Genomic DNA, 16,090 nt, shown 5'->3' on the forward strand with positions numbered 1-16,090 from the left:
GAGGATTGAGATAGGTATACAAATATCGTTTAAATTTGTGTCATTTCATTTAGATTTTTTAAATATTGTGATATAAATTTGTGAAGGTATTAATTTAATTTTTTATTTTTTTCTAGTGTGTTCATGACTTGCATGACTAGTTTGTGTTATAAGAAACCATGACTCATAGGCATTTGAGCTATCAAAATCACCTAATTATTGCATCTAGCCTAGGTCACACCAACCATTAATAGCGACTACACTTCTTAACTATTGTGAGTTTTAAACATTGATCGCTTTATAAAATGAAACCTTTGAATCCAATCGTGCTAATGGGATTTGACTAAAGGTATTAATTCATTGAATTAAGAATGACCACCATTTAAATATTCATCATTAGTTCTCCATAGTTCCTATTACAAATTTCTATTATCAATAGAAAAAACTAGTTTACTATTATTAACCTATCAAAAACAAGGTAGTTTTAAAATTAATTATTTTTTTCTAAGCAAAGTTTGGTACTCTATTAAGCATATTAATGATCTAATGTTCTTACTTGAGAAAATGGGATGTTGAGTTTATCTCTTGGTTTAGAACAAGTTTACAATAAATTATTATTATGTTTTTTGATATTCCAACCTTATTTTTAAATATTCCAAAAAATAGATGACCTCAAGTAAGGGCTACAATAAGCACCATGCTTTGTCCTTGTGTATGATTTTGCTACACATTATTTTTCCAGTTTGGGGACATTTATGCAGCCCATGATGATAATTTCATAGAGAAATCCATCTCTTGATTTATCATTAATTGTTATAAATAAATAAAATGGTGCCAAATTTTTTAAGAATGTGACAACATTATTGGTGAGGAGTTGAAACCAATTAGCCGATATAGGTGGTCATTACTGGTCATCTTACAAGTAGTATTTGTACTAACAATTTTCTTAGTTTTTGGTTCCTAATGTTTCAACACATTTTTGGGGGTCTTTCATGCATTTTTCTTGGTTCTAATGCCCAATGATGCACCTTTTTTTTGTAAATATGAGTACGTTGTATTTCATTTCAAAAACATTGAGTAATTCATGATAAACATAGGCTTGTCCATGGCCATATAGATCCCCTTCTCAAATAGACAGCAGGACACAAAACTACACCACTGACTATTACAATGGCCATTCAACACTTGATTAAAAAACCATGATTCCAAGCAAGCTCAAAATGTTTGTGCACCAAAGAATACATATAGCATTGTGAATACAAAAAAAGGATACATAGTTGTACATATATCCGTGTAAACTTCACCTTATATCTCCATTAGCAATGAAGACCAGTAATGAACAGCACTAAACGAAATCAACAGAAATCAACTTCAGGAAATAAGCATGATGAATCCTCATTTCAGAGCCCAAGTGAAATGAATGCCACATACAGTTCTCCTTCATACAATATCAGTCGTTTCAACTGAAAATAAAATTAAAAACAAATCATCCAAAGATGAGTCAAAGCCACCAACATTTAAAAAATCCATTAAAACTTCACGCAACATGAAAACACCAATATATCAAAAAAAATCAAACTATAACCACTTGAACCATAGTGCCTGAGAGAGAATATAGGGAGTGAATGCCATAGGAGGTCATACAGAAGAAACCAGATCAAAGTAGCATTGACAAAAACAAAAGACAAAATTACTTGATATCACCATACTAGTCATGATCTGAAGAAATCGTTCAGGAGCCTAGACACTATCAGGATCAGTGAGATCATCAAAGGCTGAATCACTCACAAATAAACTCTCCACTTTTGCCAAACGAGAGTTGACGTTGTCTAGAAAGGAATGTTGGTTGCGAAGCATCCATTTGATATCTTCTAACGATGAAAACAATTTATAATTTTCCACTTGTTTATCCTTAAAGATGAGACGCAGAAAATTCGATGTTTGTTGATTTAATGCCAAAGAACTCATGACATGCAGCCTCCTTTTCCTAAATCTACCAGGGGTTGAAATCCATTAAGCATCCTCCCCCACCAATTCAGAGTGAGAGTAATAGGGATGATCCCCTGCCTCCTTGTTTTCCAGAACCAAGATCTCCTTCCTCACCTCTAGAGGAATAGAATCAAAAGAAGTAGCCATAGAATCATAGGAAAAAGGGTGAACCTTTCTGTGCCTAATGTTGCCTCTGTCACCTCTCCAACTAGTCATCCGCTATCTTGGAGACACAATCACTATTGTAGATAAACAATGAGGACAATGACTAGAGAGACCACTACCAATAAAACAAGATGAGGGATGATGAGGAAGGCCCTGAATTCCAGATCTATAGACAATTAATTCATCAAAAAATACACACCACTGGCCCAAAACCTATAATATTATCAAGTTCATTGTAATTCAATTTCATGACCTAGTGGGCAGGCCTTAGAAACTCTTTACGAACCAAACTATTCGCCAAGAAAACATACCAATACCTAGACCCGTGAAATGTCTCAGTAAACAAAGAAATTCACACACCTTGAATGAATTACAGTTGACTCGAAAACTTGAAAGCACTGATTACAAACCCCAACAGTACCAATCTAAGAGACCAATATATTATGGCCGAAAGAACCCCAATTATCCATAGTAACTAAATATATATCTCCCAAATCTTACTAGAGGAAAGAAACTGATAGAATTTCTCCAAAGCCCAAACACTACCGGAATGTATGGAGCTGACAAACCAAATAAATATCCTAAGAACAACAAATTGAGGTGTGAGCTAGTAACAAACTAACTATAACTCACCCATATAGAATGAAGCTCAATGAATATCAAAGCGGGTACGAGCCACAAAGGGCACCACCAAACATAAAATTCCCATGCCAAAGGCTTAGACACTAAGATACACAAAACAGGTGAACCACATCTAAGCACTAAATCCAACAAATAAAGGTATAAACTCGTAACAATTTACATGGAAATTGTTACAACAAGGTGAAGCCCAATGCGAAACACAAGCCTGAGAAATCACCACCAAACGCAAACCATCAACAAGAATAGACATGTAATGGAGGTCGACAAATGAACCTCGCCTCCTCGCACACTATTCTTGAATCGTCATTCGTCCTTCTCCATAAATTAGCAGTTAAAATCATAAGGAAACACACATACTAACGCTAATGCACTTCCAAGTCATATTGCAAATTCTCTTTTCAATGAGATAAAAATACCTAAAATGGAACAACAAGTCAAAATTTATTATTCGGGAAGATACCCTTTTTTTATAAATAGCTTAACTTGATCCACTTAGAGTGCACACTCATTCCTAACTAGTTCATTTTATGTCAATGTTCTTGCATATTAGGGTTTTTACCTTTTAATTTTTTCAAAATCATTATAAATTGTAGTTTCAACCTCTTTTTATGGGATTTTTTATGAATGAGCATAGTGATTGCATCTCTTCTTAAAGATAAGTTGCCACCATTCTACCCACTATGTGTTCTTATGTACATTTCAATATTTTTCACCATTGACTATTAAAAGAGAATGGTTTCGTTATAATAATATGCTTCATTACTATCTCTTCTTTGTCTTACTAATATCTTTCATTTCCTAATCTAATCAAAATCAATGGTATCAAAGCAATACACTCTCTATTATATTTTTGTGAATGTCCCTAATAAGATCAATGTACATGAAGTTATTCCTGAAGCTAACTGAACCTAGTGAAGATCTTCCATGTTGGCCCAAGTGGCCTCGCATGAATAACCAAATCAATCAAGATGAAGCAATAGATTCCATCAAGTTGTTGATCTAGAAATCCCTAAAGCAATAGAGGAATAAAATGATGGATGATTTCTCAACCACTCTTGGTAGCTATTAAAGAAACTTTAACAAGAAACAATTCAAAGAAAAGAATTTCCTTCAGGGTATAAGTTAATCTTGATATTTCATTATTGCCAGAGGCTACCAGAAGAACGCAATCTCAAGAAATACTTTCAAGAAGATGAAGTTTCCTATGACATCGCACCCTAAATTATATGAGACAACGGTGAGATGCCCATGTCACTCAAAAATGTCACTTGCAATACAATATCAATTGTATCAAAGATGAGGTCTTGTATGGCATTGCCTCGTTTGAAGTTTGAGATGTTCTTTTACGAAAACTGTATAAGTGGAAGTGTTATGTTGCTTACTATTTTATGGCCCATGGAACATTGTCACCTTGGGATATCATCTCTATAGGATGCCAAATGTATCCCCAACTATCATAGCCTCTTTAAGTCACTACTATACAACGAAAGAAGGTAATCTCTTGTACCAAGATACTTTTCCTCTTCATTATGTGATCAAAAGGAGCAAGGAAAATCACCACAGCCATTAAGGCCTCTATAAAGGATCCTTCTATACAATAGAGGGGAGTTTATCTATTGATTGATGAATACATATACATATTCACCTTGCCTACAATAATTCCTCTACACAATCAAGTAAATCATGCAATTCATATGACATTAAGCTCCCCTACACCTAATATTTGCATTGTATAGAGAGAATAAGGATATGAGACACCATAAATAAGACCTAGTATAGAATACCAACATTTGAATAAGCTTCTCACTCTACAGGAGCCATGTTGTGTTGATTCAAAAAAAGGGTGGGACACAATGACTCTTTATTGGCTAAAACCCTTGAAAAAACCCATAGTCAAGAACTAGTACACTATCCCCTAGATTAGTTATTTGTTCAATCATCTCAAAGGTGTCATGTTTTTTGAAAAGATTGATTTTAATTCAAGCTATCACCATATGCCAATTGAGTTGATTAATGTGTAGAAGACAACCTTCTTTCCTAAGGAGGATCTCTTTGATTGGTTGGTCATACGCTTTTGCTTAACTAAAGCACAAGCAATGTTAATGAAGGTGATGGATGACATTATATAGTAATTCAACAAGTATTTTGTGGATATATACTTTGATAAATCATCTTCAATAGAGCCTTCAAATATCGTCTAAATTCATTTCAACAAGTGTTGGGAACCTTATAAAAACATAATTTATATACTAACCTAAAGAGATACTCATCCTTTATTTAGAGAATCCAATGTAGGGTACATTATGGATGAGCGTGATGTGCATGTGATTCCAACCAATGTTTAATTCATTCACAATTGGTCTACTTAAGTGATATGAATGGAGCTTAGTAACTTCTTGGGCCTTACAAACTTTTAACAAAGGTTCATGTTGGAGATATCTCATATTGCTTGAACCCTAAATGAAGGGTGGATAAAATTCCAAGTTTATTTTGTTCAAGGCATGTCAAAATATTTAAGGGTATCAAGTATTTGCTATACTCAACTTGAGTTCTCATTCTATTAAATTATAAACAACCATTCAAAATTGAGACAAACACATCATTATGTTTTCAATGCATTCTTCACTTAGTGTGGACATCTAGTGTTGAATCAAAATGAGACATTCCATATAGTGTTCCTATGAGAGGGTGTTTAACTCCATCATGAAAGCTTATCAACAATGGAAACATTGTATTCTAGGAAAGGAAATGATCATCCACATCAAACAGAGGCCTGTATAATTTATATGAACTCCAGACAATGTTGGGAATGTGTTATATTCTTTGCACGACTAGCTCCACACGCTATGGGTACGTGTTAAATTTTTTTGGCATACCCACCCATGGTTTTGTGCATGGTTTCATGCTTGGTTTTATAAATGGTAGTTTTGCCCATTGTTTTGTAGATCTAGTCAAGGGAAATAAAATTATGTTCTAATCTATGATTAATGGATTGGGGGTTTATGAATTATTTAGCATGTATATAATGTATTGTAAGAATGAAAGGAAGATAATGAAAAATTTATTTGATTTTCCTAGTTTTTGGTTCCAGGATAAAAAGCTTTGTGTATATTTTATGTTCTCACCATTATATACTTTATGTTTCCTAAGAATTTTTTTGCAAGTATTATCTATACAGGGTTAAAACCTTTAAACAAATCACATAAAAATCACCATTAAAAATGGTTTGTGTACCTTCAATAGTTTCACCTAAATATCAAATACAAGAAGGGAGGAACCAATTAAGTTGTAGACTACTTTAATGGACTACTAATTTTGGCACTAAGCAAAAAAATCAATTCCTTTAGCTAAGATACCTACGACTAGCTCCAATGAAAGTATAAAATTTGTTTAGCTACAAATAATCTACGGAAATGATCTTGACTTCACTTCTACATATCATACAAAACAAATTTTATACTTCCATGACTAGTGTGAATTTTTGTGCTATATGGACCATCCTTTTTCTCCTCTAGACAATAGTGAGAAGATGACTTGGAAGGCACATTACAACTAGGTGGGAGACACATATTTCATGCATAACACAATAGCAATGCTACATAAGTAATTTTATTGGCCATATATTCAACATGGCATGATATATATAACATATCATGCATTTCCTATGTCATCGCTAAAGTTACAATCAATAGCTAGGAATAATACATTCCCCTCCACGATCCATATAAGCCTCAAGAATGAAATTTCATGGACTTTATTTTAATTTTTATGTCAATGAAACATGGTCATGATTGTTCTTTTGTGGTTTTCGACCAATTATATAAGTTAGTAATTACGACACCTTGTATAAAGTGTCTCACAACATAATCCATGACTAAGCTCTTCTTCAATCATATGTGGGTTCATTTTCAGTTGTTAAATCCCATTGTTTCTTACAGATGTTGTAGGTTCCTATGTATCTTTTTGTCCAACCTTTAGTCCATGATGGAAACTGGAATAACCAAATTGACTTCATTCATCTCTAGATAGATGGGTAAGCAAGAGATATTCAATGTTATGGTTGTGCATATCTTCAAAATGTACAACTCCAATCATCCATTTACATGGGATGAAAGCCTTCTTATGTTTGAACCAACTACATTGGAACTCTTCATAATTCTATTAGCCAACAATACTCTTTTTTGGTATGGTTGGTATTCCAACCATTAGGACGAATTGTTGTAGATTTTTCCATGGCATCAACATTGAACGAGTGCTCCCAAGCTCAAAACGAAGTAAACAAAGAAGGAATATTTATTGAATGGATCCAAAACATCTAGCAACAATTTCATGATATTTTGCAAAATCCAACATCAATGATGAGTAGAGGTATGATCAACGTTAGGTTCCATGCAAGTTGTCATAAATTTAAAACAGTAACTTATAGGGCCCCAAGGGAAGCTTCAACTACAATATGGCCCTTACACCTTCACCAAGATTATGGGAGCGAACTCTTATGAATTGAGTCTTCCACCCATCCTTGGATTACACCCTCAATGAGGTGGAAGAGCACTTGACCACTATAAATCTCAACTTTTATGACATTGATCAAGCAATGATGGATTAGATCATAGGCACCAATTTGAAGAGCACTCATTAGCAAAATTTAAGAGTCTTTTGTTTCATCAAAGCATAGAAACTTATTCACCAAGACAATTGGTTCACCATGAACCATATCCAATAGAAGTTTCTCCATTTAATAGTGGAACTCGACATAATAGATACGATTGTTACTAAAGGGGGAAGGATTGATCCATATTTTCATTTAGGGTTATCTCGTAAATGGCATTCATGCTGACAATTTTCCCAATTTTTAGGTCCTTAACTTTCGATGCAATTTTTTAGGCCTCCCCATGGATTTTGTGAGGTTATAACCCCAAATGATCAATCATATATATTATTTTACAAATTCTTATTTTACGAATTCTCTTTCCAATGAGCTAAAGAAATCCTAAAACAAAGCAATAAAAGAAATGTTATAGTCCCAACAAAGCTTCCTTTTTTCAAACAACTCAATTTCATCCAACTGAATCCGCACACTTAGCCTTCACTTTATGCTATGGTTAAGGTTCTTATGTTTCATGGATTTTTATTTTTTAGGGTCTATTGGAATTATTATAAAATATAGTTTTAGCCTCTTTTTAAGTTCTTTTTTCAAATGAGCATAGCCATCACATTTGTTCCAAGAGATATACTACCACCATTCTAACCAATATTTATTACTATATACATTAAAAAAAAAAACATCATTGACTATTAATAGAAATTGATTTTCACAATGATAACATACTTTCATAACTATATGTCTATGTTTATTTCATGTATTAATGTTATCATTCAATTCATTCTCAACATAACCCAAATCATTAAAATTGCATGGGTTGGATATGACATATGTTCTATGTTCAACATTATGATGTTTCATTTAACAAAAAAAGTATTTATGACTTTGCATCTAAGTGTTACAGTAAGTTACAATGACATCAATTTAGGGAACCTACTACATATAATACGCTTTTAGGGATCATGACCCATGCACAATATACAAAACCACCACCTATGTCCTAAAAAGACAATCTACTTCCCATGAGTATCACGTGGACAAAATTATGAGGTTTTGAGCACCAAGGATGTGTATCAAGTGCATATCCATGGTTTGAAAATTAAAATGAACACATTAGGATCTAAAGAATGATCTTTGGGCGAATGGACAATGCACAGAGTTTGAAACTACAAAAACATGCCATGTAAAGGGAATTAGTGTCATATCAGTGTAACATGGGCTCTATTAACAAGTTTTGCACACTGAGGATGGGTTCGAGGCCCTCACCACATTGGTTATAGGAGGAAAATTATCATATTACGGATTATAAGATGATTTTAGTGCTAATTAATGTGTCTAAAATCACCATAGAGGCTCGCCAAAGGAAACCTTGTCCTAAAACTTTAGTATAGTCATTGTTAAAAAATTTTGAATGAGGGACATGATTTAGGACCTTAGGAAAGGTCTTATAATGAATTTATTGTCTTATGTTATGCTTTTAGAGCTCATGGACCATGTATTGTGTCCAAAACCACCATATAGACACTATAAAGGGGATACTTCTCCAACCAGTGTAATATCAATTCCATGAAGAGGGATTGGGTACTAGGGAAGGGTATCTAAGCCCTCATAATGTTTTTAGGATGAAAATAATTGTCTTAGGGACTATAAGCCACTTGTAGGGCCAATGAACAATGCACAAGGTTCAAAACCACCACATAGGTTATGGGAAGGGGATTGAACTAATATTTTAATTTGTTGTTTATTATTATTATTAATGTCAACTATGTTCATCCTTAGTCAATGATAATTGGTCATGATTAATGTTACTCAATCATGGTCAGTATATGGGGTTTGAGGGTCAACTATAGTCAATTTTGGACAATGTGATCAATGATGTTGAATGATACCATACAAGCTCAATGTGGTAAATTATGATTAAGGTTGAGTGGGATATAAGGCTTTGTGGGTTAGGGGATTGATAAATAAGGTGGATAATGGGCTAATGAGTTAGTGACTAGAGGTTAGTGGGTTATACATATTAGGTTTTAGCAGGTTAGTGACCAATGGTTAGTATGTCAGCTGTAAGGACCATAACTCTCCAGACTATATACATTTTTTTTTTTTTTTTTTTGGAAAACAGCAATGACAACCAGAAAAGAAACGCATTGAAATTCAAATTTATTTAGCACACACATTCCTGCCACTCATTTCAGGAAACATACCATAACATTTTCATACCTTTAACTGAGATCAATAGTAATAAAATACATATGTACCGTTCACCAGAAGGCGAGACTCTGCTTGCTCTGTTGTTGCTGGTATTCCCTTGTAGCTGGTCACCTCCGCGAGTGAATGATGACGCACTTGATCCGAATGCGAAGACTCACCGGTTAACCTCCCAACCTACTCCTTGGGTACTCTTCTTCCCCGCAGACCCCCGAGCTGCAATGGGGTTGTACAATGGAGACAAGCACTAGCTGGTAGAGGAGAGCACACCTTGGCTCAAGAGTCCCCTCTCTAAACCCTCTACCTCACCAAACTCACTATAGCTTCGTAATCACTGCTCTCACAACATCTCATCCATCCAACAATAGGGTTCCCAAAAATTTCCCTCTTCCATGGCTTGCCCCTTCTTTTATAGAAGTCCTCATAGGTGACACTTGTCATGTCATGCATAATTAATTATTTTTATTTTTATTTTTTATAATCCAATAGCTTGATTATTCACCCACCCATGTGTCATTCTCACATCAAGGGTCTCCCAAAATTATTTACTTAATTTTTTATTTAAAGCTAATATTTTCCTCACCTCAACAAGATTCATATTTCTTCTCCTAGTTGTCTCTTTATTCCCTCCTTTTATTCCTTAATTTGTGTTCATTACTTGAAGTCAATTAATGAGTCAAGATTTTATCCCCAATCTACTCCCTAATTTAACTCAGGTTATCTCCTAGATGGATATTCTTATGTTGGTTGTTGACACTTGGAGCTTCTCTACATTTCTCTAAATTTAATTTATTATTCTCATTTTAATTCACCTTCCCCTTTTCTTAATTAGGTTTAAATTAGTTTAGGATTAATCTTTATCCTTACTATTATGTTTGTCTTTCCCCTTTTTCCTAATTAAACCACATAATCTTCCTAGTATTTTCCAAAATGGGAAGGGTAGAGTTTTTAAGGTACTTTATTTTAATTCTTCCTATGATCCTCCTTATTCCAAGTTTTATTTTTGATTTAATTACATTGGTTTCTAATCATCATTTACCCTTGATGTAAATTTACCTAGTTTTCATTCCTTGCTTATATTTATTTATTATTATTTATTTTTAATGATTCCAAGGATGCCAAGTTTGGTTGTGCCCTTCAAGAACTTCCCTAGAAGTTCCAAGGGTGCCACACCTAATAGCTTATTTGTGATGTCAAGGGTGCCAGTTTGGTTGTGCCCTTCAAGAACTTCCCTAGAAGTTCCAAGGGTGCCACACCTAATAGTTTATTTGTGATGTCAGGGGTGCCAGTTTGGTTGTGCCCTTCAAGAACTTCCCTAGAAGTTCCAAGGGTGCCACACCTAATAGTTTATTTGTGATGCCAAGGGTGCCAAGTTGGTCGTGCCCTTCAAGAAATTCCCCTGAAGTTCCAAGGGTGCCACACCACTTGCCCTTCAAGCATCCAGTGATTACGAGGGGAAAGTATAGTGCAACGTCATAGACCACTGTCATCTCTTATGTTGCCTGCTATAGTGATACTAATGGTGTCGGGGATCAAGGAATCCGCCTTGATGCGGGCCCCCCGGTAAAGTCCTCATGAGCGAACCAACTTTGGAACCTGCCCTCATGGCATCGTGATCTTCAAGGCGAAGGTGTTTCAACCCTTCCAGCCCAAGTCACAGCGGGAGTGCTAGTGGGTGAGATCAGGGACTCTGTCCCACCCCTCCCATGTAGTTTCATCCACTTGTACAACCCCATCACCCATATGTGAGTCATTCGGTCAAGCAACTAATCGGTGCCTGCAACCATTAATATATCATCAGAATATACTTTAACATATATGGCAGATTCCAAGATCGACTTAGACTTTCAAAGATAAAGTAATATAAATTTTCATCAAACCAGGTGTCATCGACATGTCATATGCGAGTGCCTCTGATGGTTTCTTGCCATACTCAATAATCATCAGTAACACGGTTTCTCAATGTTAGTCAATTATCATAATAGCATCATTAACAATTCCTGGTCATTCACATCATTGTCCATTGTAAGTTTGAACTAGAGGAAGTAGGTAACATAGGGGACACATCCCTCATGGCTATCATCAATAATCATCAATGGAAACATATATATTCATTAAGCTATCAACATCGTAACATCGTAGAAATATACCTATCCATAAAATTTATCCTCATTATGTTTTTAGTAGAGCGCATACATCTTCTTTACTACCCTCATCATAATTTCAAATAGAGACCAACTTAACTATTTAATATTGCAATCATCATAATACTGATAGATAAGATACATAACCATTCATGCTACCATAATATCATTGGAAAGCATTCTTAAACATCACACCATGAATATCCCAATCGCTAATAATAGTGTCATGGGTCCAGATCCTCAATCTGAGGTCCTCGAAGAATAGAGTGTCTAAGATAATGTCGTATCCAGGTCAGGAAACTAGAGTGGGCACTACATCAGCTAGGTTAGGGGGTTGGGGACTTTATGGGTCAGTTATAGTTAACAATGACTAATATGATCATGAATGATCAAATATAGTTAACCATGGTTAATATCGTCAAATGTGGTCAATGATGGCCAAAAATGGTTAATGAGGGTTAAAATATCATGATCACTAAGTCTAATGTGAATTTCCAAAGTTTGAATCTCATATTTCTAGAATTCCTAATTCAATGAGTTTAAGAGGGAGGGTTATAGAATTATGTTTTACATAAGTATTGAAAAGATAAAAGAGTTGAAGCTAACCATTGAAAAATACCCTAGGTTCTCTCTTATCCATGTGAGGCATTTTGCCTTTGATTTAATCACCAAACATCCTCAAATTAGGTCTCACTTAACTTCTAATGTCAAAACTTAAGTTGTTGAAATAAAAATACAAGATAACTATCAACATTAACTCTAGGAACTCCAAGATGGGGTGTCTTCTCAATTTGACATGGTGCATGGTTTTGGGTGAATTAATTTCCTTTAAATTAGGATCAAATAATGGCACTCGTGCATAAATTTTCAAACAGGATTAGTCTTTTATTCCAAGGTTATCATGCTAAGTATATGCAAGTAACAATGCCAACTAGCATTATTTAATGTCAAACTCTCAAAATCATGTTGTTGCAATTGTTCACTCTAAGCACACCAAAGTTATTGTTGTTACACTCCAACATCTGACATATTCTACACAACACACCAAAGTTATTGTTGTTACACTCCAACATTTGACATACTTGATACACAGTTCTATACACCTCATTGGTTATATACACCCTCATTATATGAGAAAAGGAATTTTCACCTTGGCTCCTCCTGCAAAGTATTAGATAGACAAGTTAGTTCTTTTGGGCAGTAAGGAGTAGCTCCAATGCTCCACTATTGGAGATAGTGGTGTTCATTGTATACATGTTTCTTGGAAGTTTTAATTAATATAAGAAAACTCGTGGCCATCACGTTCTTCATGCATGGATTATGAATATTTTTAAGAATATTCTATGGATGTTTGTAATTTATGTTTGCTTTCATCTGTGCTAAAGTAGTTTAACTATTTTGGTTATTTTAGTACTTATCGTATTGAGAATGTGTTATAATGGTTACTATTATTGTCACATCCGTGTGGACTATTCCGTTGGATATTAGACAAATCTCTCTTGTTGATTGGTTATATTAACTATCGCATCTTTGTGTACTATTCCGTTGGATGTTAGACAGGTCCTTCTTGGTTACATGTCTCTCTAATAGGGTGGTACTTTTACCTATATCTTAGAGGCTCACTGTCTTTTCTCCCTCCACATTAGAAGAACCTTGACGCACTTACAACAAAACACTCACCGGGAACACTCACTTGCTTTTCGAAGGCACATTTGTGTTCCTCTCTCTTGCTGACAATTAGATCCAAGGAAAATATTTAAGAAACCAGTAAGTGGGTCATATTCTGGATGGGGTTCCTATCCCAAATGGTGTGAGGTCTAATTGGGACCACATATCAAGGAGACCCCTTGAATGTTGGTGGGTTCAGCACCGTCAACTTTTTTGGCACTAGAAGGAGGGCAGCCAGGTTTTTATGGTTGATAATCTCATCCACCCAAATCCTACTTCCTTCCATAAAGGTAGTAATATCCCCAACACCTCCCCCATGCATGTTCCTGAAGTTGGTAATCCTTCTCAACCCAAGACTATACAAACTTGTGACATCTCTTACGACAAGATCTGGGCCATTCTCCCTATCACCCATAAGTTTGAAAAATTTATTGGATTGATACCCGGAGTACATAATCTTACATATTTTCCAAAGAATAACCCAACCACCCCCATTGGGATAGTGGTCTCAACAGTTGAATATTTGGTACTTGCCACCCTTGAAGAGTTAGTAGCCTCTAAAGAGAACGCCGAAAAACTAGAGTAACCTCCATCCTTCAACGGTGGTGACAATGATAACATGGTACTCTTGAATGATACTTTCCGCGAGTTAGGTGGTGAAGAAGAACAAGAAGACCAATCATATTTTGACTTAGAGGAGGAAAACAATGAAAAAGACATGGTGGACCAAGATTTGGACAGGATGAATCATGGCGCACTTACATTACTAGGTGTGTTACATAAAATGTCGAGGCACCCGGAGAAGTTGTTAACGAAGTATGACCCTGACAAAGTAGTGAAGGCGGAGGACCACTCGAAAAACTTTTACCTTCATCTACAAATGCTTGAGGTACATTATGATGATGTTGCATGTATATTTTTTTCATGTACCTTAGATGGCAGAGTAGTTGTATGGTATCATAACCTTCCTCCGAAGCCGATCCAAAATTGGAGGGGTTTTAAGAAACTATTTTTGGAGAAGTTTGTTGATGATAAAACCACCGTCGTGATTTTAAGAGAGATGGGCAGTCTTAAGATGGAGAGAAAAGAGAAAGTGAAATATCTCAATTCGACATTTAAGCATATCTTGAAAATGTTTTTGGGAGAGACGAAACCTCATGACTCCATCACCATCGATCATTTCACATCTGCCTTACCAACAAGCATTGCGCAGTTTGTCAAAAGAATTGTGAAGCCAACTTTGGCTGAAAAATTCGAAGAGGCAATCGCAGTCGAAAATGACTTGTGTGTGATTGGAGTCATCGTAGATGATGAATCAACGAAGGACTCCAAATACATGGGTAAAAGGTCTTAGGCCTTCGTAAGCAAGGCCAAGGAGAAAGAAGCAACTAATCTTGAGAGCTTGACCCACAGTATCAAGTCTTTATCCAATGATCTAGAAGAATTGAAACAAAGGTCAAGCGAGACCACCATGAGAAACAAGCCTCCTAGATTCAACATTCTGAGAAGGGTTGCTAACTCTGGCAACAACAACAACCAGTCGCCCAAGTCTGCACAGAGCTTGAACGTTGTGCTAAATTTTGAAAGTATGGGCATGGATCAGTATAGTTCGTTTCATCAAGAGTATCATTCAAAGAAGACATGCCCGCAATGGAACCATAACATGAATGATCTTGCTGTGCACATTATTGGTATAGTGCTTTTAGATAGCAGACTGAGCCTACAGAAGAGAAGGAAGAGAATGTTGCATCCGATGAAACTGTGAATGTTGGGCATGCAATAAACACATTCAGTTGTGTTTTCCCAACTGAGAAGAAGAGTGCAGAAGAATGGCCACTGAGTGAGGCCTTGGCTTAATAACATAACACACGATACAACTTGAGAATCCAAGGGTCGACCTCCACACAAGAGTTGACGAAGCATAAATTAAAAGAGATGATGAGATCAAGAAATCTCCTGCGAATATTTCACTCTTTGAATTGACAAATATCGTTACCCAATGGGAACTGATTTTCTGCACACTCGAACATTCCACCTCAAGTAACGTTGCTTCTTGACAGAAGGGATATGGTACATCCGTTGGTTCCCTCGAATCTATACTTAATGCTTTAACGTTAGATGCAAACACACTTTGCCCTCCATTTTTGTTAACGTTTGAAATTTTTAACTATAATGTGCACAATTGCTTAGTTGATTCTGGTGCATTTGTAAATGTAATGCCTTTATCTGTAACAAAGAAAATCAATGCAAAATGGGATAAAACAAATGCATAGATCATTCAGCTGGACAGGACTCTTGTCCATGTGATTGGTGAACTCATAAATGTGCTTATCTGCTTATCATCTGACCAACGAGTTCACCAATGTATAAATATATTAATTGTGGACATTTCGGAAGCATACGGTGTATTATTGAACAAAGGTTGGTCCAACAAGTTACAAGGGGTATTTTTCGATGGATTGGTCAAATTTATGGCTTTCGTACAAAGGCAGGAACAATAAGATCCGGGTGAACTCAAAGCGATACATGAAACACACGATTACCCCCTTCAAAGGCAAAAATGAGCCAATGTCTTTTGCAGATCTTATCCTTGGAAACTGCTTTCTTGAAACTGATATGGGGTGATATCTTGCTCAGCCATCCCTAGTCCCAGCTAACACATAGTTGGAACTCCTTCCTAGTCCAACTGGAG

The sequence above is a fragment of the Pinus tabuliformis genome, chromosome Q, assembly GCF_031772625.1.
Source record: "Pinus tabuliformis cultivar Carrire ecotype Pingquan chromosome Q, CPIR1, whole genome shotgun sequence".
Lineage (NCBI taxonomy): Eukaryota > Viridiplantae > Streptophyta > Pinopsida > Pinales > Pinaceae > Pinus > Pinus tabuliformis.